Source organism: Haemorhous mexicanus, chromosome 4 (genome assembly GCF_027477595.1).
Source record: "Haemorhous mexicanus isolate bHaeMex1 chromosome 4, bHaeMex1.pri, whole genome shotgun sequence".
Classification (NCBI taxonomy): Eukaryota; Metazoa; Chordata; class Aves; order Passeriformes; family Fringillidae; genus Haemorhous; species Haemorhous mexicanus.
In genome coordinates this window covers 29,009,549-29,036,498 of record NC_082344.1, presented here as the reverse complement: position 1 = coordinate 29,036,498, position 26,950 = coordinate 29,009,549, and the positions used below count along the sequence as shown (strand labels likewise).

Sequence of the window (26,950 nt, the reverse complement as noted above, 5' to 3'; positions counted from 1 at the left end):
CAACAACCTCTTTTAGGTTGTTCACCCACTCTCTGCAAGGAGTTCTCAGGCATGCTGATATGTTCATGAGTGTGTTTGTGGCTGACAGGAATTTGTGTCTAAAGTGGTAAATCAGAGCCTTCTTTCAACCTTTGAGGCCAGGCAAGAAAACTAATTTGAATGCAAGATGGAGAAGAGTGTGCCAGTCACTACTTACCACAGGAGACTCATTGTCACTGATAGTAATGACTTTGGGCTCAGAAGATTCACCTGTGAGATCTATGAATTCTCCACCAGCTGAAGAGATAGAACATTAGAACCAACGTCAGAGATAGCAGAGGAATGCAATGGCTGACTACTGTAGAAAAGGCTGTGGTTGGATTCATTGTGCCCTCAGTCTCTTTTTTTCAGGAATGTGTCCAACATTTCACTCAAGCTTCACCCACCAGAGTCCACAGGGAGTATTGTCAGCCCTGTCCCTCTGAAGGGGCAAAACAACAGGAAGAGCATCTGAGCTCCTCCCAGCTTCTGTTGTATGACAACAGCTTACAGGATGTTCACATCAACTAATGATGTGAATAGAGGGGAATGTTTAGCACACAGGGAAATGAAAACTCAAACCAACACTAGAGGGGATACCAATTTTATGGTACCATGCTGTGGATTGGCTCCTTGAAGGATGGGCCACAGCTAATGACAGGTTTTCCGCATCTTTATCCAGCTAGGGAGATCCCAAACTCAGTGTGCCACCCTCCACTGTGGCAGCTGCAGTGACGGCCAGCTCATCAGAACACTCAGTCAGGACTTTGAGCAGCACCTGAGGACCTTTGCTCCACAGCCCCTCTGCACTAGCAGCCAGTGTATCGAGCTCAGTAACACCAAAACAGCTGTCAGAAGGCTTGCAGTTTAGGAATGCCATACCAGGTGCTTCCTCAATCCCAAGCTTTCCCTTCCTCCCCAGTAAAGGGCCTAGAAACTGGCAAAAGCTCATGGCCACATGGTCTTCAGCCCTCCAGAAGCAGTTTCTGTTCTCACCAGGCTCAAAGGCAGGTGCACCACTTTCCTCAAGGTCTATTGGCTCTGTCCACAAAGTCCCACCTGCGCTGGAGGGCAGCAGCCTGCTCCGTTTCCGAGCTGGTCTGGAACCAAGTGCTCCTCCAGGGCGCTTTCGCTGATGCTGACAGGGAACAAAGCCTTAGCATTTTCTGTGGCATGGATATTAACACATCCCTCGGTTTGTGCAACACCAATGGCAGCACACAAGGATACAGAAAACTCCCCTGCAAAGGCTGGAATACACACCAAATGGTCCTATGGGCCATTCCCACCTGAGCACAGCACAGCAGGGAAAAGACATCACCCCTGATCTCCAACAAGCCGCCTCCCCAAGAGCGAGCCTCTCCCAATGGCTTGAGAATGAGGAGACCAGTTCCCAATTCCAGCAGGTTGCTGCTCCCACCGTAAGCATTTCTGCACTACTGCTAACACCCACAGAAATTCAAAACCTTCACTATTCCAGAACGTCAAGTTACGTGAAGTTTTCAAAGGCTTCTGTTCTTCTGCATTTGCTACAAACTCTTTATATGCTTTCTAGAAGTACCCTGGAAAATGTTTCAAGAATCCTGTTTGCATTGAGTAGCAAAGTACTTACTGAGCTCATGGTGTTTTGTGATCAAAAACTACAATCAAAGTGGGGCAAACACCAGAAAATGAACGTCAGGGATGTGATCAATCCCTTTGGTTCCTTCAGGCAGCCCACTGCAGATTTTTTGGAATGCCAGAAAACTGCTCTTCCAAACCTGTCAGAAAAGTAGAGGGGAGATTATGTATTTGAAATGCCAGCTTTCATGAACACCCCCATGCCCCAAGACTCCCATTCCCGAGTCTCCAGTTCCTGTCCAAAGCCAGAAGGGAAGTCTGTGACTCTGGTGCTTGAGCCCACCTGCAGTCCATCCTCCCACCCTGCAGCCCAGCCCAGCCCCGCAGCATCAGAAGCCTTTCCAAGAACCATCTGCACTCACCTGGACAGTCAGTGCAGAGTTTGGCTCGCAAATGTCCGCAAATCGCTCTCTGTTCCCAGCCGGGATGGAGAAGACAGATGCTCCGCGTCTGCTGCGCAGCAGAGAATCCGTCAACTGGCTCAACAGACTCCGTGCCAACAGAACCTTGGGAGCAAGAGTGCCCCTGGCAACCGGTGGCAACATTCCATGCCCAGCTACGGGTGGCAACATTCCATGCCCAGCTACGGGTGTCCACTGGCCCCACCCGTGGGGGGTTCCAGAGCGCCATGGAGGCACCTCAACCATCACCTGCTGCTGCTGCCACCCACCAGATCAGGCTGTCCAGCCTGGCCTGGAACGTTCCAGGGCATCCACAGCTTCTCTGGGCAGCCTGTTCCAATGTCTCACTGCCCTCACAGCTCTTCCGAACACCTGCTCCCAATCTCCCCCTTCTCATCTCAAACCCTTCCCTTCCCCATCGCTCTCTGCCCCTCTGGGCACGGCAAGGCCGCAGTGAGGCCTCCCCGGACCTGCTCCTCCCCAGGCTGGACAGCCCCGGCTCTGCCAGCCTGGCTGCGGAGCACGGCTGCTCCAGGCCTGCACACATCCATCCCCACGGCCTCCTCCGGCCCTGCTCCACAGGCACATCCTGCTGCTCCTGGGCACAGCTCCACAGGCACATCCTGCTGCTGCTGCTGGGCATGGCTGGGCACAGCTCCACAGGCACATCCTGCTGCTGCTGGGCACAGCTCCACAGGCACATCCTGCTGCTGCTGATGCTGGGCACAGTTTCACAGGCACATCCTGCTGCTGGGCACAGCTCCACAGGCACATCCTGCTGCTCCTGGGCACAGCTCCACAGGCTCATCCTGCTGCTGCTGCTGGGCACAGCCGGGCACAGCTCCACACGTGCAGCCTCAGGCGCAGGGCAGGGACTGAGCTGCACCTCCCGCCACCCTCAGCCTGAGCAACCTGAGCATCACTGGAGCCTTTTTGTGGCTAAAGAAACCCCACCTAACTACACCTCCCCAAAGCAGAAAGAAATTTAAACCCTTCCTTAACCCTCCTCCTCCAGGTTTATTACTCTGTTGCTGTTTTAACTCTTATCAGAGTGTCTTAACATTAACCCTAGTCAATAGCAATTAAAACAAAATCAAGGTTTGTTGGGTTTTTCCCAAATTGTTGAAAAGATCTAAGCATTCTGATCCTTATTTCAAGTCTCTGAAGTCTGGACATTTTCAGATGTTCAACTACTTCTCTACCAGAATTTCCCAACAGGGCTGAGGAGTTTTGCTCTGCTCCCGGGGACAGCACCTTCCTCCTGAGGCCCTGCTCTGCTGTGGAAGGTGGCACAGCAGAAAAAGCAGAATTCCTATTCAGTTTTCCTTCCAGCCACTCTGCCACGGCACCTGTGTTCAGAAGGATGGGCTGGGGCTCCTGAGAGCAGCAGGGAACCCATCTCAGCCCTGCCAGGTGCAGGGCTGCTCCTCAGCCCCTGCTCCCCTTGGGCGCTCTGGGTGTGGGGAGAATGGTGGCAACTGACCCAGCGCTGTGGAGAGCACAAGGATTTGTTCAGCTCATGCTCTGCATGAGGAGGCTCATTTCTTACAAAAGTTTCTCCGTTCTTACAAATCATCCTTTCTGGGTAATTGACAGCATGTTGAGTGTTGAAGAACGGGAGGGACGACTTTTCCAGTTTTTGAAAAATCCCAAAGGAGATTTAACACTTTCTGTAGAAATGCTAAGACACTAAAGCAATTCCAAAGATACATTTAATATATGAACAATTAGGCACCTGGTATGACTCCCAAAGCACTGGTTATGAGAAACAAACAAAGTAAATATGCTGTCTCTGGTCTGGGTTTTCAAAGCTCAAAAAACCCACTTCTCCTATGCCTACAGATCAGTGAGGAAATTTTCCTTCTGCTGACAGCTATGCACCAAGACTGAAACCAATCCTACAACTCTTCAGTTACTTTTTGCTAATCAGGGCTCCCCTAGATCAATACTTTCTAGAAATTATATATATATTTATACACATTGAAAGCGTTCATTATTATCCATATACCATAATGTTAAAAGAAAATTGCCCCAGCTTATGATGTTGAACCTTACTAACATCTGTTAAAACCTATTGTAAAATCAGGTCAGTGCCATTTCATTGCAGGTTACTAGAGATCAAACTTGCTTTAGCAAAACTGGTTTCCTTAAATGCTCTTTTTACTGAGAATACCTGGCATTGCATGTCACCTAGGAATACAGCTTTTAGAAAGACAATTTAGACAATTTAGAAAGGCATTTCTGCTTAGTGTCATTGCATCCACCAAGGAGCTAAAAGTCTAGCAAAAATGAGAAACAGAAAACATCTGTGTAAAATTTATGGCCATCCTGTAAGTAAATTATTTTATTTGTGTCTGTTGAAGGATTTTCTTTGAGTAATTTGGACAACTCAAGTAGTTTTTCTTGAAAACAAAATTCAAAAGATCACTTTATCGGGCTAATACTAATGTTTTCATTTTTTTATTAAGATCAAGCCACATAAAAATTAGGGGGTACAATGAACCTTGTTTATTACGACTTCTGCCTACATATGGCAATGTTAAGACTTCTTGAGATATGACTGAGGAAGCAGATAAATAACACACTAAAGACAAAAATTAAAAACCACAATAAAGGATACATGCCCCCACTGATGACCAACTTTTAACACACAGAGGACCTCAGTTCAATTTGGTCATCTGAGTTTTCTGTATCATGGCACCATGAATTTACTGTTGCATTTTTTACCTGACATCTGCCTTTGCCTCTTTTTATTATTTTTGTGTAACGGAATAATTTTCTTTCCTCTCTTATGCCCAGTTATTGTATCTCTGGACAATTGCATTTCTCTTCAGTGGAACTTAGGATTATACTGCTGTAATTGAAGGAACTGGAACGACAACACAGTTGTACTGCCAACAGCTCAAAGTCAGTAACCAACTACACGCATTCAAAAACACCTTCCTTCAAAAGCCTCCAGATTCTAAGTCTAATGAAACCTTACAACACTCAAGGCAGCAGTTTGTTAATGTACCAGTTATTCTCAAAGAACCTTGCTTTCTTTGGATGTATGCACAACCTGCTACTCTTCCTATCCTCTGAGCAATGAAATCATGACATTTTCACCAAAGTGAGCACCAGAGTCTGCCCTGAGAAATGGAATCCCTCTCACCCCAAGCAGGCCCTGTTTCTTTTTCCCCGTACAACACACGCTGGTCACAAGAACTACAAAGCCTGTGGCTTTAGCACATTGCCCCCAAATCAATGACTAGAGGGAGAGGAAAAGAACGAGCTTCTGACTGCTCCAACCAAGAGCCTTATTTCCACCTGTTAGACAACATCTCTGCCTATCAGCACAGTCCAACAGAGAAGAGCAGACAGACAATATTTCAACTATTCAAAACTTTATTTAAATTGAATTCAGCAAAAAATGAAACTATGTGCAGGAAGAACTATATACATAAAGAAACAGGAAGAACTATATACATAAAGACTATTGTCCAAGATCCATCTGAGTGTGTCCTGAGAAGCAGAAGCACTCATATATAAATGGGAATATACAGATCTGGAGTAAGTTCCACCCTGCAGGTTGGGCACCTGTGAGTAGTCTCCAGGGCAATAGGGAGGCATCTACTGCAGAAGACATGGCCACACAGGGTCACCACAAGCTGTTGTCCATGTTGTAGAATCTGGAGGAAAGAAAATCACAACATGTATTGGGAGGAAAGAATTTGATTTTGCTGCTCTATTGCCACCAGAGGCTCTATTTAGAGCATCTGGAATCAGTTGGAATAATGAATGAGGGACCCACAGATGTGCCAGTGCCATTTTGGCAAAGGCTTCTCCCTCAACATTCACCATCAAGAAGTGACTTGTGGAGCTTCACAGCAAGGGCTGTGCCTCCAGCCAGCTGCCCACAGCATCCCACATCATCCAGCTGACTTGTGCAGCTCCCCTTCTGCCCTTCTCCTCCCACAAAGCAGAAAGGACAACAGCTGGTGGATCCTTACCTCGGAGTAAAATTCCATGCAAATTGGACACCTAATGACAACTCCTTGCTGTGCACTGGAGGAAACAGAACTAGAAAGAACATGCAGCTGGTAAGATCACCACACTTCAATGCTTATTGATACATAAAATCTCATGTAATCATGCAACTGCACTGACTAGCCATGACACATTTCCTCTAAGAACCCTGCTGCCTTTAAGTCTCTGTGTGCTGCATTTAATGAGGATTTGGGGCCTCCCTGCTTTGAGGGAAAGGGTGTCCTGCTTTTCACCAGGAGAAAGGTGCAGGCAGGCACCCTGCTCTGGGATTTGAAGTAACAGCAGTCTCTAGCACTGGCCAGTTGCTGTGTGGCAGCTTTGACTTCCAGCAGGTCACCAGTAAGAGCTTTGTGACTACAGCATCCAGCTGTCCTCTGGGAATGCTTCACCCCAGAATATTCATTCCAGGATCCAGTTCTAAATTACAGAGTAACAGCTCTGGCAACATCCTGCCCTGGGAAGGAGCCTTTGGTCAATTTTAAATGCTGCAGCACTGAGCTCTTTCAGCCTTACCTAAACAGAGCAGCTACACTCAGCAACTGAGAAGCTTGAGACTGAAGGAACAAAACATTCCTTTTTCATATTAACCAGGTGGTGGCATTTGTTCACCAACAGACTTAACAACCAAAACTTAAACATCTACAAATTCATTGGCAAAATGCATTATGGTTTAGAAGAGTAGAAGCCCTTTAGGTGGCATTTTTAAGGCCTGACACCTGAAAGTTCCATACTGAAGTTCTCTCCTATATTGCCTTTCCAGAAGGCTCAAAGCACACCAGTAATATTAAAACCTCTGTCTTTCCCCCCACCCCAAAAAAACACTTTAGAAAAGCTTATACCATAATTCTCATGTTCTTTGTCTTCCCTAGTGACACAGGCACCTGGTTTAATCAGTCTAATGACTTGCATCTTTCTTATCCTGATGGAGTGCTCCTACAGCAGGGCTTTCCTGTTTCTCTGCAGCTTGGGGATTTTACTGTGCGGGCACCCAGCCTGAACTGCAAGATCTCCACCACAGAAGCAAACAAATCAGGGCTTATGACACCCAGCACTGGCCATAAAAGCATGACCTCCACAGCTGCCTCTGTGCAAGTCTACCTTGGGAAGAAGGGCTCCAGCTCCAGGAGAAAGGCAACCAGCTGGCACCATTCCAGCAGGGAATTTCTACTGGAATTTGCCCAGCTGCTGCCTGCCAGTTCCATGATGCCAAGCCCACGTGATAACATTTCATTTCCACATCTAACATCACTACCAGAGCTTGTCAGGAAAAGCAAATGCAATAGTGAGCCATGGCCTGTGACCAATCCCCCCCCTTCCTTGCCATACCCCCACACTCATCACTAAAGCTCTGTGCAAAGTTGTACATCTGCTCTGGGCTGCCTTTTTCTCCCAAAATGCAAACGGTATCATTTGATCGTCATGCAACATGGGAGAAAGAGGGAAATAAGTAGAGTATGGGAAGGCCTCAAAGATAAACCAGGCATACTTGTAGAACTTAGTCCTACACAGGAAAGAAAGAAAGGCACAGAACTCTGTGTTTGGTAGGGCATGAGCCATACATACTCCGATTGTGCAGTGTCCTCCTCTGCTGCTCCCTGTTCTGCAGGGGCTGGGTCAGCCACAGGTGCATCATGAGCTCCTGTTCCATTACCAGAGCCATCCACCTGCTCCTGGCTGTTCAGTGTAACATTTCTGCTTTCCTGTCCATACACTGTAATTTAATTTTCAGAAATTAGATCTCTTATTCTCTCTCTCCCTGGAGCTACCCTTGAAATGAGTTATATAAATAGTCAGCAATGCTTCCTATTTGAAATGGACTCTATTCAGCTGGTTTAAAAACAAGCATAAACAAGCTACTTTCCCAAATTCTAAGAGTGGACCCTTCCACACATTGTGGCTCCTCTGCTACAAAACAACACAAAATTTTTGCTCTGTTCAGCCTACACACAGCTAAAAAAGGTGACCTGAGATTCTCAAAGACAGTCCATGGAAACTAAAAATTACTTGAAGCAGTATGCCCTTAGAAAATTGTCATTATCTTCCTCCTTAATTAAGCTAATTTAAGAATGGAGTTATATGTGATGCAAAATGCAGAATATGTAAAAGATTTCTTAAGGAAGGATGCCGCTTGTATTCATGTTTGATCTTTATGTATGTTCAAGCCAAATCAACTGGGAGATATGGTCCATTAAATAGACAACAACTCACAAACAAGATCTAAGTGATGCCCATGGGGCAGAAAAACAAATTCCTTGTTGGTAGAATTGCCTTGTTAAGGTTCAGGGCTTGACATGCTTCAAGGAGCTCAGACCCAGGGAAGGCTTAACAAAGTTTGGGGAGAAGGATGCCCACTGAGAGTGGACACAAAGAATGCAAAGAATGCAGAATTGAGGGGCCCCATGGAAATCTGGAACAACTCCCAGGATAAGGAACTAAGAAACCCAACTGTCCTGAAATCAGCTCTGACTGGTAAAAAGTAATTCCTGCAGGGGGAGATTGCGACCACCGACTCGTGGAGCGGCAACTCAAGAACCTCCCCAGCCCAAAAGAAGAGGCAGACTGAGCAATGCACTCAGTGGACTAATTACAGTGAGAAGAGAGACAATCACTAACCAAAAGAAGACAAAATACTGGCTAAGAAGATAACCATGTCACTTGCAACCACTTAATGCTAATTTCTTTCTTGGTTTAAATTTATAAATAATAGAAGTTCTTTTGGAAGTGGGTGTGTCTGATTTGTGAAATACCACTGAGCGCCCAGACTGGTGAAACACTGAAACCAGCATCCAATGTCTCTCTCAAGTGGCTCATCATTTACCTGTTGCACCCCAGTAACAAATCCAATTTTTGTGGACCACACATTGACCAAGTTACTGGGAGAACCATTTCTAATGGCCTGGTCTGTAACAGCCAAAGGGTCAAGAACTGCTGTTTGCTCCTTAACTCTCAGAAACCCCAGGCAACGATGACCTCTGCAACTCCAGGGTCCATGTCACACTAACCAATCGCTAATCAATTAAAATTGCAGGAGGCATTACCACATTAAAGTTCCTTCTGCATAAGTGTTCAGCTACCACTTTTCTTGCAGGGATTTCCCACTGGGACTGACAGAGGCCATCACACACACATCGCATCCATTCTCTAAGACACAGGCCAGAGGCTTTAGCCCTGTGCTTTGCCTTTTGCTGAAAAGAAGTTTCAATCCCTGCTGCTCGACTTTCTTGGAAAAGAACAACAAAAATAACTATCACATTTTAGATAAAAGTCCATTACCAACTGTAAAACATCACCTCACCTTCAGGAAACTTCAATCGATGCACATGGGAAGGGAGAGAAAAGGAAGATACAATTAGATTTGGTGATCCCCCCTGGTGCTGCCCTCAAACCTCAGCTCAGAAAGCAGTTACAGCAGGGGAGTTGGGGAAGGGTAGGGTATCACCCTCTATGTTTGGTTAAGAGCATTCAAAGCAGTAGCACAAAGAGCTGCTGCCCTGAATAACAAAGAAGTGGGTGCTGCTGATTCTGCTCTCATTGCTGCAACAGGGTAGAAATAGAGGCAGCTTAGGAACCCCCTGAACACCCTCCTCCCTGGTCCCCTGTTCCTGTTCCCTATTTAGATTTGACCTGGAGCTGTTTCTTTCCCTTGTTCTCCCCAAAACTGGCAAATTCTGCTATGAGAACCTTAACACTTCATGTTAGCTGTACAGCTGCTGAAGAAAGGAAGTCACAACAGAAATTTGGGAGTAAAGAATTCCAGTTTGCTGCTCTATTGGCACCCAGGAAACTGGACTTGGAGTATGTGCAATATGTCACTCAACGCTAGAACTACAAAGGACACACAGATCTGCCAGGGTCATCCTGGAAGGGACTTCTCTCTCTATGGATACCACCAAGGAGGAGCTTGGAGGGATGGGCAAATTGGAGCTTCCCAGCAAGGGCTGTGCTTCCAGCCTGCTGCCCGTAGCATCCCACCTCAAACATCTGAGTTGTGCAGTTCCCCTTTAGCCCCTTTCCCTCCCACAAACCAGAAATTACAACAATATGTGGATCCTCACCTCTGCATTGTCATCCTCCCAATTTGGAGGACTAACCAAACTTCTTAGTGGTTCACTAGAGGGAACAGAACCAGAAAAACATGCAGCTGGTCAATTCACAGAGCACAAAGGGCTACCAACAGAACATATAATTGAAGAAATTTAAATAACCCCTTGTTCTGATTTAGCAACATCCCAGCCCAGAAACACAATCAAGAGCAAGAGCTTTTATGTACTGCAAGCATTTCAGTGTTTCACAATCCATAATGTAAGAAACATTTAATAATGACTTCCTGACAGAGAGGAAATGTTTCTCCTGGATTTTACTGGTTTTAAGTTGGTTTGGTTTTCGGGGTTTTTTTGGTTTGGTTTTTTTGTTTGTTTGTTTGGTTTTGTTTTGGTGTTTTTTTGTTGTTGTTGTTTTTGTTGTTGTTACTTCTGTTCCAGACTATGTTTCAAGTCAGAATTCTCCAAACAGAATCAAGTAGAACCCAAAAGATTGGCAGGAACCTCCATCTACCGTACATCAGAAATTACACTTTGGAGAGACTCTATATCTGTCACGTACAATTCAATATCTCGTGGTTCCTGTTGGAGGTTGCTTGCCAGTGAATTCTCTGTTGACCTGGAACAAAGTGAGTACTGCTGGCTCCTTTCCCAGTCCTGCAGTGGGGTAAAAATGTAGACAGAGTAGGAATCGCTTGAAGCCACTCCATCCTGCCTCCCTGTTTATGTTTCCTGAGTAGATTTGGGCTAGAACCTTTTCTTTCCCTTGCTAGCCCTAAACACTTCATGTTGGATGAACCGCTGCTGAGAAACAGAAACGGCAACCACAGAAATTTGGGGCAAAAAGGTTTGCTGCTCTATTGGCACCAGCAAATTGGATTTGGGGTATCTGCAGTCTGTCAGTCAATACTAGAACTACAAGGAACACACAGATCTGCCAGTGCTATCCTGACAAAGGCTTCTCCCTCTATGGACACCACCAAGAAAGGACTTGGAGGGATGGGCAAATTGGAGCTTCCCAGCAAGGGCTGGACTTCCAGTCAGCTGCCCGTGGCATCCCACCTAGGACAACTGAGTTGTGCAGCTCCCCCTCTGTCTCCTCCCCCCCACAAAGCAGAAAGGACAAGAACATGTGATAAGAACATGATGCTTACATCTGTAATGGCATCCTGCCATGTCGGGGGACTCTCAAAACGGTCTGGCCATTCATCAGAGTTAATAGAACTAGAAGAACATGCAGCTGTCAATTTCGCAGTGCAAAGAGGGCTTCCAAGACATTGCAAAAATAGAAACAACCCCTTATTCTGATTAAGCAACATCCCAGCTCAGAAACACGGTCAGTGCAAGAGCTTTTATGTACTGCAAGCCTTTCAGTGCAAACCGTAATGTAAGAAACATTCAACAATGATTTCCTGAATGGAGAAGAAAGGTTTCTCCAGGATTTTGCTTTGTTTGTAGGGGTTTTTTTTCCAATACTTCCCTTCCTGACAGGCCACTATGGTTCAAATCAGATTCCATTACACAGAGTCAAGCAGAATCCAATAGTTTGGCAAAAAACCTGCATCTACCATATATCAGAAATTACACTTTGGAGAGACTCTTCATCAGTCACATACTCATTGTTAGCTCTTGGTTCCTCTTCAATGTCTGTCACCCGTATCTCAGCTGAATTTTCTGCTTCTCTGGAGCCAAGTGGGTACTGCTGGCTCTGCTCCCTGTCCTGCACCTGAGAGTTGTCACTCTCCCTCATCCGAGGACTAGCTGGGCCTGCTGGCCGTGCACTAGAGGGAACCAAAAAGAGCGTGCAGCCATTTGAACGCAGAACCAATAATTTCACTGCAGACAAAGAGTTGCCAACATGTAACACCTATTCAGATTTAGCAACATCCCAGCCCAGCTCCACAGCTGTTCCCCGAGCTGCTATGTGCTGCAAGCATTTCAGCATATATCAAGTCGTACTGTTACAAATATTCAACCATGACTTCATGAAAAGAAAAGAAAGGTTTCAGCTGGATTTTGCTATGTGTTTTTTTGGACTCTTTTACTTACTTCTCTGCACTGTATTCCAGGTCTGAAGGTTCTGCACAGACTTCAACAGAACCCAGAAGCTTGGTAAAAACCTGTTCCTACCTTGCATCACAAATTACACTTCAGAGAGACATTTTACTCTCACATACCCATCACTATCTCTTGGCTCCTCTTCGTCACGAGTTGCCACTGGACTAGGGGAATTCTCTGCTGATCTGGAAAGACGTGAGTGCTGCTGGTTCTGCTCCCTGTCCTGCAGGGGTTAAAAATGAAGACAGGGTAGGAAACACTCAAAACAACTCTAACCTACTTCCCTGTATCAGTTCCCTGATTGGATTTGGGCTAGAAGCTTTTCTTTCCCTTGTTAGCTCCAAAAAGGGCAACTTCTGCAGTCATAGCCCTAAACACTTCATGTTGGATGAATAGCTGCTGAAAAAAGGAAACCACAACAGGCACTGGGAGTAAAGAATTCCAGTTTGCTGGAATTTTTTGTTGGCTCCAGGCAAACTGGACTTGGAGTATGTGCACTATGTCACTCAACGCTAGAACTACAAAGGACACACAGATCTGCCAGTGCCATCCTGGAAAGAGCTTCTCCCTCTATGGACACCACCCAGGAGGGACTTGGAGGGATGGGCAAGTTGGAGCTTCCCAGCAAGGGCTGTGCTTCCAGCCTGCTGCCCGTGGCATCCCGCCTCAAACATCTGAGTTGTGCAGCTCCCCTTTTGTCCCTCCCCCTCCCACAAACCAGAAAGGACAAGAACATGTGGATCCTCACCGCTGAGTCCTCATCTGACCAAAATGGACGTTCAAAATTAAATTGCAGCCAATCACTAGAGAGAGCAGAACCAGAAGATCATGCAGCCATTTATTTCTTTGGGCACCAAAGGCTACCAACGCAGAAAACTTTGGTACCTAAAACATCTCCTATTCTGATTAAGCAACATCCCAGCCCAGAAAAACAATCATTCCATGAATTTTTATGAACAGCAAGCATTTCAGTGTGACCAGCCATTCTCTTACATTCAGTGTTAGATAGACAGCTTCTAAGAAGCTAAGGCTTCACAAACAGAGAAGAAAGGCTTCTGCTGGATTCTGCTGGGTTTATTTTAATTCTCTTCCAGGCAGGCCACTATATTCCAGGTCTCAAGTACTTGCACAGAGCCAGGCAGAACCCAAAAGCTTGGCAGAAACCTCCTTCAGCCACTTATCTGACATTAGACACTTTGCTAGACACTTTCTCTCACACATACTCATCATCTTCTGTTGGTTCCTCTTCATCATTTCTTGCCAGTGGCTCAACAGAATCCTCTGATGCTCTGGAAAGATGTGGCTGCTGCTCGCTCTGCTCCCTGTCCTGAAATGGGGTAGAAACGGAGGCACTTAGGAATCACCTGAACACTCTACTTCCTGCTTCCCTTTTTCAGTTCCCTAATTGGATTTGGGCTGGAGCCATTTCTTCCTCTCTTTCTCCTCCAAACTGGCAATTTCCCCTGTGATAGCCTGAACACTACTTATCATGTGAACAGCTACTGAAGAGAAAAAGCCCCATACCCAAACCTGCTCTTGTGTTTGGTGCACGTGGAGCTGGGTCATGAAAAGCATGTTTTAAAATTTGAGGCCTTTTCTTTGCAAAGGTTCAGGATCAACCCATTTAGGATATAGCTCCCATGCTGTTTGCTGCACGTTTCTGTTTTGCACAGCAGCAGTGGCATCCCAAATTTGAGCAGATACACTGCACTGTGCTTTGGATCCAAGCATATTCCTTTAAGATAGTAGGGGATCTGGAAAGAATTCCAAATGTGAGCCTTTTAAAAGCTTCTTGGAATAAGAAACCAAATTAATGCATACCCCAGTCAGCTGCAGTTGCATTTTACAGCTCAATGACAGAGGAATCCTAAATAGGTGTTGCGAATAAAACACTTCTTACTTGGGAATCAAAGACTTCCTGTGCTCCCCCTTAAATCATGGAAGCAACAACCTCTTTTAGGTTGTTCACCCACTCTCTGCAAGGAGTTCTCAGGCATGCTGATATGTTCATGAGTGTGTTTGTGGCTGACAGGAATTTGTGTCTAAAGTGGTAAATCAGAGCCTTCTTTCAACCTTTGAGGCCAGGCAAGAAAACTAATTTGAATGCAAGATGGAGAAGAGTGTGCCAGTCACTACTTACCACAGGAGACTCATTGTCACTGATAGTAATGACTTTGGGCTCAGAAGATTCACCTGTGAGATCTATGAATTCTCCACCAGCTGAAGAGATAGAACATTAGAACCAACGTCAGAGATAGCAGAGGAATGCAATGGCTGACTACTGTAGAAAAGGCTGTGGTTGGATTCATTGTGCCCTCAGTCTCTTTTTTTCAGGAATGTGTCCAACATTTCACTCAAGCTTCACCCACCAGAGTCCACAGGGAGTATTGTCAGCCCTGTCCCTCTGAAGGGGCAAAACAACAGGAAGAGCATCTGAGCTCCTCCCAGCTTCTGTTGTATGACAACAGCTTACAGGATGTTCACATCAACTAATGATGTGAATAGAGGGGAATGTTTAGCACACAGGGAAATGAAAACTCAAACCAACACTAGAGGGGATACCAATTTTATGGTACCATGCTGTGGATTGGCTCCTTGAAGGATGGGCCACAGCTAATGACAGGTTTTCCGCATCTTTATCCAGCTAGGGAGATCCCAAACTCAGTGTGCCACCCTCCACTGTGGCAGCTGCAGTGACGGCCAGCTCATCAGAACACTCAGTCAGGACTTTGAGCAGCACCTGAGGACCTTTGCTCCACAGCCCCTCTGCACTAGCAGCCAGTGTATCGAGCTCAGTAACACCAAAACAGCTGTCAGAAGGCTTGCAGTTTAGGAATGCCATACCAGGTGCTTCCTCAATCCCAAGCTTTCCCTTCCTCCCCAGTAAAGGGCCTAGAAACTGGCAAAAGCTCATGGCCACATGGTCTTCAGCCCTCCAGAAGCAGTTTCTGTTCTCACCAGGCTCAAAGGCAGGTGCACCACTTTCCTCAAGGTCTATTGGCTCTGTCCACAAAGTCCCACCTGCGCTGGAGGGCAGCAGCCTGCTCCGTTTCCGAGCTGGTCTGGAACCAAGTGCTCCTCCAGGGCGCTTTCGCTGATGCTGACAGGGAACAAAGCCTTAGCATTTTCTGTGGCATGGATATTAACACATCCCTCGGTTTGTGCAACACCAATGGCAGCACACAAGGATACAGAAAACTCCCCTGCAAAGGCTGGAATACACACCAAATGGTCCTATGGGCCATTCCCACCTGAGCACAGCACAGCAGGGAAAAGACATCACCCCTGATCTCCAACAAGCCGCCTCCCCAAGAGCGAGCCTCTCCCAATGGCTTGAGAATGAGGAGACCAGTTCCCAATTCCAGCAGGTTGCTGCTCCCACCGTAAGCATTTCTGCACTACTGCTAACACCCACAGAAATTCAAAACCTTCACTATTCCAGAACGTCAAGTTACGTGAAGTTTTCAAAGGCTTCTGTTCTTCTGCATTTGCTACAAACTCTTTATATGCTTTCTAGAAGTACCCTGGAAAATGTTTCAAGAATCCTGTTTGCATTGAGTAGCAAAGTACTTACTGAGCTCATGGTGTTTTGTGATCAAAAACTACAATCAAAGTGGGGCAAACACCAGAAAATGAACGTCAGGGATGTGATCAATCCCTTTGGTTCCTTCAGGCAGCCCACTGCAGATTTTTTGGAATGCCAGAAAACTGCTCTTCCAAACCTGTCAGAAAAGTAGAGGGGAGATTATGTATTTGAAATGCCAGCTTTCATGAACACCCCCATGCCCCAAGACTCCCATTCCCGAGTCTCCAGTTCCTGTCCAAAGCCAGAAGGGAAGTCTGTGACTCTGGTGCTTGAGCCCACCTGCAGTCCATCCTCCCACCCTGCAGCCCAGCCCAGCCCCGCAGCATCAGAAGCCTTTCCAAGAACCATCTGCACTCACCTGGACAGTCAGTGCAGAGTTTGGCTCGCAAATGTCCGCAAATCGCTCTCTGTTCCCAGCCGGGATGGAGAAGACAGATGCTCCGCGTCTGCTGCGCAGCAGAGAATCCGTCAACTGGCTCAACAGACTCCGTGCCAACAGAACCTTGGGAGCAAGAGTGCCCCTGGCAACCGGTGGCAACATTCCATGCCCAGCTACGGGTGGCAACATTCCATGCCCAGCTACGGGTGTCCACTGGCCCCACCCGTGGGGGGTTCCAGAGCGCCATGGAGGCACCTCAACCATCACCTGCTGCTGCTGCCACCCACCAGATCAGGCTGTCCAGCCTGGCCTGGAACGTTCCAGGGCATCCACAGCTTCTCTGGGCAGCCTGTTCCAATGTCTCACTGCCCTCACAGCTCTTCCGAACACCTGCTCCCAATCTCCCCCTTCTCATCTCAAACCCTTCCCTTCCCCATCGCTCTCTGCCCCTCTGGGCACGGCAAGGCCGCAGTGAGGCCTCCCCGGACCTGCTCCTCCCCAGGCTGGACAGCCCCGGCTCTGCCAGCCTGGCTGCGGAGCACGGCTGCTCCAGGCCTGCACACATCCATCCCCACGGCCTCCTCCGGCCCTGCTCCACAGGCACATCCTGCTGCTCCTGGGCACAGCTCCACAGGCACATCCTGCTGCTGCTGCTGGGCATGGCTGGGCACAGCTCCACAGGCACATCCTGCTGCTGCTGGGCACAGCTCCACAGGCACATCCTGCTGCTGCTGATGCTGGGCACAGTTTCACAGGCACATCCTGCTGCTGGGCACAGCTCCACAGGCACATCCTGCTGCTCCTGGGCACAGCTCCACAGGCTCATCCTGCTGCTGCTGCTGGGCACAGCCGGGCACAGCTCCACACGTGCAGCCTCAGGCGCAGGGCAGGGACTGAGCTGCACCTCCCGCCACCCTCAGCCTGAGCAACCTGAGCATCACTGGAGCCTTTTTGTGGCTAAAGAAACCCCACCTAACTACACCTCCCCAAAGCAGAAAGAAATTTAAACCCTTCCTTAACCCTCCTCCTCCAGGTTTATTACTCTGTTGCTGTTTTAACTCTTATCAGAGTGTCTTAACATTAACCCTAGTCAATAGCAATTAAAACAAAATCAAGGTTTGTTGGGTTTTTCCCAAATTGTTGAAAAGATCTAAGCATTCTGATCCTTATTTCAAGTCTCTGAAGTCTGGACATTTTCAGATGTTCAACTACTTCTCTACCAGAATTTCCCAACAGGGCTGAGGAGTTTTGCTCTGCTCCCGGGGACAGCACCTTCCTCCTGAGGCCCTGCTCTGCTGTGGAAGGTGGCACAGCAGAAAAAGCAGAATTCCTATTCAGTTTTCCTTCCAGCCACTCTGCCACGGCACCTGTGTTCAGAAGGATGGGCTGGGGCTCCTGAGAGCAGCAGGGAACCCATCTCAGCCCTGCCAGGTGCAGGGCTGCTCCTCAGCCCCTGCTCCCCTTGGGCGCTCTGGGTGTGGGGAGAATGGTGGCAACTGACCCAGCGCTGTGGAGAGCACAAGGATTTGTTCAGCTCATGCTCTGCATGAGGAGGCTCATTTCTTACAAAAGTTTCTCCGTTCTTACAAATCATCCTTTCTGGGTAATTGACAGCATGTTGAGTGTTGAAGAACGGGAGGGACGACTTTTCCAGTTTTTGAAAAATCCCAAAGGAGATTTAACACTTTCTGTAGAAATGCTAAGACACTAAAGCAATTCCAAAGATACATTTAATATATGAACAATTAGGCACCTGGTATGACTCCCAAAGCACTGGTTATGAGAAACAAACAAAGTAAATATGCTGTCTCTGGTCTGGGTTTTCAAAGCTCAAAAAACCCACTTCTCCTATGCCTACAGATCAGTGAGGAAATTTTCCTTCTGCTGACAGCTATGCACCAAGACTGAAACCAATCCTACAACTCTTCAGTTACTTTTTGCTAATCAGGGCTCCCCTAGATCAATACTTTCTAGAAATTATATATATATTTATACACATTGAAAGCGTTCATTATTATCCATATACCATAATGTTAAAAGAAAATTGCCCCAGCTTATGATGTTGAACCTTACTAACATCTGTTAAAACCTATTGTAAAATCAGGTCAGTGCCATTTCATTGCAGGTTACTAGAGATCAAACTTGCTTTAGCAAAACTGGTTTCCTTAAATGCTCTTTTTACTGAGAATACCTGGCATTGCATGTCACCTAGGAATACAGCTTTTAGAAAGACAATTTAGACAATTTAGAAAGGCATTTCTGCTTAGTGTCATTGCATCCACCAAGGAGCTAAAAGTCTAGCAAAAATGAGAAACAGAAAACATCTGTGTAAAATTTATGGCCATCCTGTAAGTAAATTATTTTATTTGTGTCTGTTGAAGGATTTTCTTTGAGTAATTTGGACAACTCAAGTAGTTTTTCTTGAAAACAAAATTCAAAAGATCACTTTATCGGGCTAATACTAATGTTTTCATTTTTTTATTAAGATCAAGCCACATAAAAATTAGGGGGTACAATGAACCTTGTTTATTACGACTTCTGCCTACATATGGCAATATTAAGACTTCTTGAGATATGACTGAGGAAGCAGATAAATAACACACTAAAGACAAAAATTAAAAACCACAATAAAGGATACATGCCCCCACTGATGACCAACTTTTAACACACAGAGGACCTCAGTTCAATTTGGTCATCTGAGTTTTCTGTATCATGGCACCATGAATTTACTGTTGCATTTTTTACCTGACATCTGCCTTTGCCTCTTTTTATTATTTTTGTGTAACGGAATAATTTTCTTTCCTCTCTTATGCCCAGTTATTGTATCTCTGGACAATTGCATTTCTCTTCAGTGGAACTTAGGATTATACTGCTGTAATTGAAGGAACTGGAACGACAACACAGTTGTACTGCCAACAGCTCAAAGTCAGTAACCAACTACACGCATTCAAAAACACCTTCCTTCAAAAGCCTCCAGATTCTAAGTCTAATGAAACCTTACAACACTCAAGGCAGCAGTTTGTTAATGTACCAGTTATTCTCAAAGAACCTTGCTTTCTTTGGATGTATGCACAACCTGCTACTCTTCCTATCCTCTGAGCAATGAAATCATGACATTTTCACCAAAGTGAGCACCAGAGTCTGCCCTGAGAAATGGAATCCCTCTCACCCCAAGCAGGCCCTGTTTCTTTTTCCCCGTACAACACACGCTGGTCACAAGAACTACAAAGCCTGTGGCTTTAGCACATTGCCCCCAAATCAATGACTAGAGGGAGAGGAAAAGAACGAGCTTCTGACTGCTCCAACCAAGAGCCTTATTTCCACCTGTTAGACAACATCTCTGCCTATCAGCACAGTCCAACAGAGAAGAGCAGACAGACAATATTTCAACTATTCAAAACTTTATTTAAATTGAATTCAGCAAAAAATGAAACTATGTGCAGGAAGAACTATATACATAAAGAAACAGGAAGAACTATATACATAAAGACTATTGTCCAAGATCCATCTGAGTGTGTCCTGAGAAGCAGAAGCACTCATATATAAATGGGAATATACAGATCTGGAGTAAGTTCCACCCTGCAGGTTGGGCACCTGTGAGTAGTCTCCAGGGCAATAGGGAGGCATCTACTGCAGAAGACATGGCCACACAGGGTCACCACAAGCTGTTGTCCATGTTGTAGAATCTGGAGGAAAGAAAATCACAACATGTATTGGGAGGAAAGAATTTGATTTTGCTGCTCTATTGCCACCAGAGGCTCTATTTAGAGCATCTGGAATCAGTTGGAATAATGAATGAGGGACCCACAGATGTGCCAGTGCCATTTTGGCAAAGGCTTCTCCCTCAACATTCACCATCAAGAAGTGACTTGTGGAGCTTCACAGCAAGGGCTGTGCCTCCAGCCAGCTGCCCACAGCATCCCACATCATCCAGCTGACTTGTGCAGCTCCCCTTCTGCCCTTCTCCTCCCACAAAGCAGAAAGGACAACAGCTGGTGGATCCTTACCTCGGAGTAAAATTCCATGCAAATTGGACACCTAATGACAACTCCTTGCTGTGCACTGGAGGAAACAGAACTAGAAAGAACATGCAGCTGGTAAGATCACCACACTTCAATGCTTATTGATACATAAAATCTCATGTAATCATGCAACTGCACTGACTAGCCATGACACATTTCCTCTAAGAACCCTGCTGCCTTTAAGTCTCTGTGTGCTGCATTTAATGAGGATTTGGGGCCTCCCTGCTTTGAGGGAAAGGGTGTCCTGCTTTTCACCAGGAGAAAGGTGCAGGCAGGCACCCTGCTCTGGGATTTGAAGTAACAGCAGTCTCTAGCACTGGCCAGTTGCTGTGTGGCAGCTTTGACTTCCAGCAGGTCACCAGTAAGAGCTTTGTGACTACAGCATCCAGCTGTCCTCTGGGAATGCTTCACCCCAGAATATTCATTCCAGGATCCAGTTCTAAATTACAGAGTAACAGCTCTGGCAACATCCTGCCCTGGGAAGGAGCCTTTGGTCAATTTTAAATGCTGCAGCACTGAGCTCTTTCAGCCTTACCTAAACAGAGCAGCTACACTCAGCAACTGAGAAGCTTGAGACTGAAGGAACAAAACATTCCTTTTTCATATTAACCAGGTGGTGGCATTTGTTCACCAACAGACTTAACAACCAAAACTTAAACATCTACAAATTCATTGGCAAAATGCATTATGGTTTAGAAGAGTAGAAGCCCTTTAGGTGGCATTTTTAAGGCCTGACACCTGAAAGTTCCATACTGAAGTTCTCTCCTATATTGCCTTTCCAGAAGGCTCAAAGCACACCAGTAATATTAAAACCTCTGTCTTTCCCCCCACCCCAAAAAAACACTTTAGAAAAGCTTATACCATAATTCTCATGTTCTTTGTCTTCCCTAGTGACACAGGCACCTGGTTTAATCAGTCTAATGACTTGCATCTTTCTTATCCTGATGGAGTGCTCCTACAGCAGGGCTTTCCTGTTTCTCTGCAGCTTGGGGATTTTACTGTGCGGGCACCCAGCCTGAACTGCAAGATCTCCACCACAGAAGCAAACAAATCAGGGCTTATGACACCCAGCACTGGCCATAAAAGCATGACCTCCACAGCTGCCTCTGTGCAAGTCTACCTTGGGAAGAAGGGCTCCAGCTCCAGGAGAAAGGCAACCAGCTGGCACCATTCCAGCAGGGAATTTCTACTGGAATTTGCCCAGCTGCTGCCTGCCAGTTCCATGATGCCAAGCCCACGTGATAACATTTCATTTCCACATCTAACATCACTACCAGAGCTTGTCAGGAAAAGCAAATGCAATAGTGAGCCATGGCCTGTGACCAATCCCCCCCCTTCCTTGCCATACCCCCACCCTCATCTCTAAGGCTCTGTGCAAAGTTGTACATCTGCTCTGGGCTGCCTTTTTCTCCCAAAATGCAAACGGTATCATTTGATCGTCATGCAACATGGGAGAAAGAGGGAAATAAGTAGAGTATGGGAAGGCCTCAAAGATAAACCAGGCATACTTGTAGAACTTAGTCCTACACAGGAAAGAAAGAAAGGCACAGAACTCTGTGTTTGGTAGGGCATGAGCCATACATACTCCGATTGTGCAGTGTCCTCCTCTGCTGCTCCCTGTTCTGCAGGGGCTGGGTCAGCCACAGGTGCATCATGAGCTCCTGTTCCATTACCAGAGCCATCCACCTGCTCCTGGCTGTTCAGTGTAACATTTCTGCTTTCCTGTCCATACACTGTAATTTAATTTTCAGAAATTAGATCTCTTATTCTCTCTCTCCCTGGAGCTACCCTTGAAATGAGTTATATAAATAGTCAGCAATGCTTCCTATTTGAAATGGACTCTATTCAGCTGGTTTAAAAACAAGCATAAACAAGCTACTTTCCCAAATTCTAAGAGTGGACCCTTCCACACATTGTGGCTCCTCTGCTACAAAACAACACAAAATTTTTGCTCTGTTCAGCCTACACACAGCTAAAAAAGGTGACCTGAGATTCTCAAAGACAGTCCATGGAAACTAAAAATTACTTGAAGCAGTATGCCCTTAGAAAATTGTCATTATCTTCCTCCTTAATTAAGCTAATTTAAGAATGGAGTTATATGTGATGCAAAATGCAGAATATGTAAAAGATTTCTTAAGGAAGGATGCCGCTTGTATTCATGTTTGATCTTTATGTATGTTCAAGCCAAATCAACTGGGAGATATGGTCCATTAAATAGACAACAACTCACAAACAAGATCTAAGTGATGCCCATGGGGCAGAAAAACAAATTCCTTGTTGGTAGAATTGCCTTGTTAAGGTTCAGGGCTTGACATGCTTCAAGGAGCTCAGACCCAGGGAAGGCTTAACAAAGTTTGGGGAGAAGGATGCCCACTGAGAGTGGACACAAAGAATGCAAAGAATGCAGAATTGAGGGGCCCCATGGAAATCTGGAACAACTCCCAGGATAAGGAACTAAGAAACCCAACTGTCCTGAAATCAGCTCTGACTGGTAAAAAGTAATTCCTGCAGGGGGAGATTGCGACCACCGACTCGTGGAGCGGCAACTCAAGAACCTCCCCAGCCCAAAAGAAGAGGCAGACTGAGCAATGCACTCAGTGGACTAATTACAGTGAGAAGAGAGACAATCACTAACCAAAAGAAGACAAAATACTGGCTAAGAAGATAACCATGTCACTTGCAACCACTTAATGCTAATTTCTTTCTTGGTTTAAATTTATAAATAATAGAAGTTCTTTTGGAAGTGGGTGTGTCTGATTTGTGAAATACCACTGAGCGCCCAGACTGGTGAAACACTGAAACCAGCATCCAATGTCTCTCTCAAGTGGCTCATCATTTACCTGTTGCACCCCAGTAACAAATCCAATTTTTGTGGACCACACATTGACCAAGTTACTGGGAGAACCATTTCTAATGGCCTGGTCTGTAACAGCCAAAGGGTCAAGAACTGCTGTTTGCTCCTTAACTCTCAGAAACCCCAGGCAACGATGACCTCTGCAACTCCAGGGTCCATGTCACACTAACCAATCGCTAATCAATTAAAATTGCAGGAGGCATTACCACATTAAAGTTCCTTCTGCATAAGTGTTCAGCTACCACTTTTCTTGCAGGGATTTCCCACTGGGACTGACAGAGGCCATCACACACACATCGCATCCATTCTCTAAGACACAGGCCAGAGGCTTTAGCCCTGTGCTTTGCCTTTTGCTGAAAAGAAGTTTCAATCCCTGCTGCTCGACTTTCTTGGAAAAGAACAACAAAAATAACTATCACATTTTAGATAAAAGTCCATTACCAACTGTAAAACATCACCTCACCTTCAGGAAACTTCAATCGATGCACATGGGAAGGGAGAGAAAAGGAAGATACAATTAGATTTGGTGATCCCCCCTGGTGCTGCCCTCAAACCTCAGCTCAGAAAGCAGTTACAGCAGGGGAGTTGGGGAAGGGTAGGGTATCACCCTCTATGTTTGGTTAAGAGCATTCAAAGCAGTAGCACAAAGAGCTGCTGCCCTGAATAACAAAGAAGTGGGTGCTGCTGATTCTGCTCTCATTGCTGCAACAGGGTAGAAATAGAGGCAGCTTAGGAACCCCCTGAACACCCTCCTCCCTGGTCCCCTGTTCCTGTTCCCTATTTAGATTTGACCTGGAGCTGTTTCTTTCCCTTGTTCTCCCCAAAACTGGCAAATTCTGCTATGAGAACCTTAACACTTCATGTTAGCTGTACAGCTGCTGAAGAAAGGAAGTCACAACAGAAATTTGGGAGTAAAGAATTCCAGTTTGCTGCTCTATTGGCACCCAGGAAACTGGACTTGGAGTATGTGCAATATGTCACTCAACGCTAGAACTACAAAGGACACACAGATCTGCCAGGGTCATCCTGGAAGGGACTTCTCTCTCTTTGGATACCACCAAGGAAGAGCTTGGAGGGATGGGCAAATTGGAGCTTCCCAGCAAGGGCTGTGCTTCCAGCCTGCTGCCCGTAGCATCCCACCTCAAACATCTGAGTTGTGCAGTTCCCCTTTAGCCCCTTTCCCTCCCACAAACCAGAAATTACAACAATATGTGGATCCTCACCTCTGCATTGTCATCCTCCCAATTTGGAGGACTAACCAAACTTCTTAGTGGTTCACTAGAGGGAACAGAACCAGAAAAACATGCAGCTGGTCAATTCACAGAGCACAAAGGGCTACCAACAGAACATATAATTGAAGAAATTTAAATAACCCCTTGTTCTGATTTAGCAACATCCCAGCCCAGAAACACAATCAAGAGCAAGAGCTTTTATGTACTGCAAGCATTTCAGTGTTTCACAATCCATAATGTAAGAAACATTTAATAATGACTTCCTGACAGAGAGGAAATGTTTCTCCTGGATTTTACTGGTTTTAAGTTGGTTTGGTTTTCGGGGTTTTTTTGGTTTGGTTTTTTTGTTTGTTTGTTTGGTTTTGTTTTGGTGTTTTTTTGTTGTTGTTGTTTTTGTTGTTGTTACTTCTGTTCCAGACTATGTTTCAAGTCAGAATTCTCCAAACAGAATCAAGTAGAACCCAAAAGATTGGCAGGAACCTCCATCTACCGTACATCAGAAATTACACTTTGGAGAGACTCTATATCTGTCACGTACAATTCAATATCTCGTGGTTCCTGTTGGAGGTTGCTTGCCAGTGAATTCTCTGTTGACCTGGAACAAAGTGAGTACTGCTGGCTCCTTTCCCAGTCCTGCAGTGGGGTAAAAATGTAGACAGAGTAGGAATCGCTTGAAGCCACTCCATCCTGCCTCCCTGTTTATGTTTCCTGAGTAGATTTGGGCTAGAACCTTTTCTTTCCCTTGCTAGCCCTAAACACTTCATGTTGGATGAACCGCTGCTGAGAAACAGAAACGGCAACCACAGAAATTTGGGGCAAAAAGGTTTGCTGCTCTATTGGCACCAGCAAATTGGATTTGGGGTATCTGCAGTCTGTCAGTCAATACTAGAACTACAAGGAACACACAGATCTGCCAGTGCTATCCTGACAAAGGCTTCTCCCTCTATGGACACCACCAAGAAAGGACTTGGAGGGATGGGCAAATTGGAGCTTCCCAGCAAGGGCTGGACTTCCAGTCAGCTGCCCGTGGCATCCCACCTAGGACAACTGAGTTGTGCAGCTCCCCCTCTGTCTCCTCCCCCCCACAAAGCAGAAAGGACAAGAACATGTGATAAGAACATGATGCTTACATCTGTAATGGCATCCTGCCATGTCGGGGGACTCTCAAAACGGTCTGGCCATTCATCAGAGTTAATAGAACTAGAAGAACATGCAGCTGTCAATTTCACAGTGCAAAGAGGGCTTCCAAGACATTGCAAAAATAGAAACAACCCCTTATTCTGATTAAGCAACATCCCAGCTCAGAAACACGGTCAGTGCAAGAGCTTTTATGTACTGCAAGCCTTTCAGTGCAAACCGTAATGTAAGAAACATTCAACAATGATTTCCTGAATGGAGAAGAAAGGTTTCTCCAGGATTTTGCTTTGTTTGTAGGGGTTTTTTTTCCAATACTTCCCTTCCTGACAGGCCACTATGGTTCAAATCAGATTCCATTACACAGAGTCAAGCAGAATCCAATAGTTTGGCAAAAAACCTGCATCTACCATATATCAGAAATTACACTTTGGAGAGACTCTTCATCAGTCACATACTCATTGTTAGCTCTTGGTTCCTCTTCAATGTCTGTCACCCGTATCTCAGCTGAATTTTCTGCTTCTCTGGAGCCAAGTGGGTACTGCTGGCTCTGCTCCCTGTCCTGCACCTGAGAGTTGTCACTCTCCCTCATCCGAGGACTAGCTGGGCCTGCTGGCCGTGCACTAGAGGGAACCAAAAAGAGCGTGCAGCCATTTGAACGCAGAACCAATAATTTCACTGCAGACAAAGAGTTGCCAACATGTAACACCTATTCAGATTTAGCAACATCCCAGCCCAGCTCCACAGCTGTTCCCCGAGCTGCTATGTGCTGCAAGCATTTCAGCATATATCAAGTCGTACTGTTACAAATATTCAACCATGACTTCATGAAAAGAAAAGAAAGGTTTCAGCTGGATTTTGCTATGTGTTTTTTTGGACTCTTTTACTTACTTCTCTGCACTGTATTCCAGGTCTGAAGGTTCTGCACAGACTTCAACAGAACCCAGAAGCTTGGTAAAAACCTGTTCCTACCTTGCATCACAAATTACACTTCAGAGAGACATTTTACTCTCACATACCCATCACTATCTCTTGGCTCCTCTTCGTCACGAGTTGCCACTGGACTAGGGGAATTCTCTGCTGATCTGGAAAGACGTGAGTGCTGCTGGTTCTGCTCCCTGTCCTGCAGGGGTTAAAAATGAAGACAGGGTAGGAAACACTCAAAACAACTCTAACCTACTTCCCTGTATCAGTTCCCTGATTGGATTTGGGCTAGAAGCTTTTCTTTCCCTTGTTAGCTCCAAAAAGGGCAACTTCTGCAGTCATAGCCCTAAACACTTCATGTTGGATGAATAGCTGCTGAAAAAAGGAAACCACAACAGGCACTGGGAGTAAAGAATTCCAGTTTGCTGGAATTTTTTGTTGGCTCCAGGCAAACTGGACTTGGAGTATGTGCACTATGTCACTCAACGCTAGAACTACAAAGGACACACAGATCTGCCAGTGCCATCCTGGAAAGAGCTTCTCCCTCTATGGACACCACCCAGGAGGGACTTGGAGGGATGGGCAAGTTGGAGCTTCCCAGCAAGGGCTGTGCTTCCAGCCTGCTGCCCGTGGCATCCCGCCTCAAACATCTGAGT

General features: G+C 46.0%; 2 long non-coding RNA genes across 2 annotated transcripts; both read right to left on the bottom strand.

The window, feature by feature from the left end:
- Positions 1-5,405: 5,405 nt before the first annotated feature.
- Positions 5,406-6,719, bottom strand: LOC132326908 (uncharacterized). Its single transcript, XR_009486360.1, has 2 exons — positions 6,029-6,719; positions 5,406-5,707 (listed from the first exon to the last, which is right to left on the bottom strand). It is a non-coding gene; the product is annotated as an uncharacterized LOC132326908 (long non-coding RNA).
- Positions 6,720-19,512: 12,793 nt separating this feature from the next.
- On the bottom strand, positions 19,513-20,826 carry LOC132326907 (uncharacterized). The gene is made up of 2 exons (XR_009486359.1): positions 20,136-20,826; positions 19,513-19,814 (listed from the first exon to the last, which is right to left on the bottom strand). It is a non-coding gene; the product is annotated as an uncharacterized LOC132326907 (long non-coding RNA).
- Between the last annotated feature and the right edge of the window lie 6,124 nt (positions 20,827-26,950).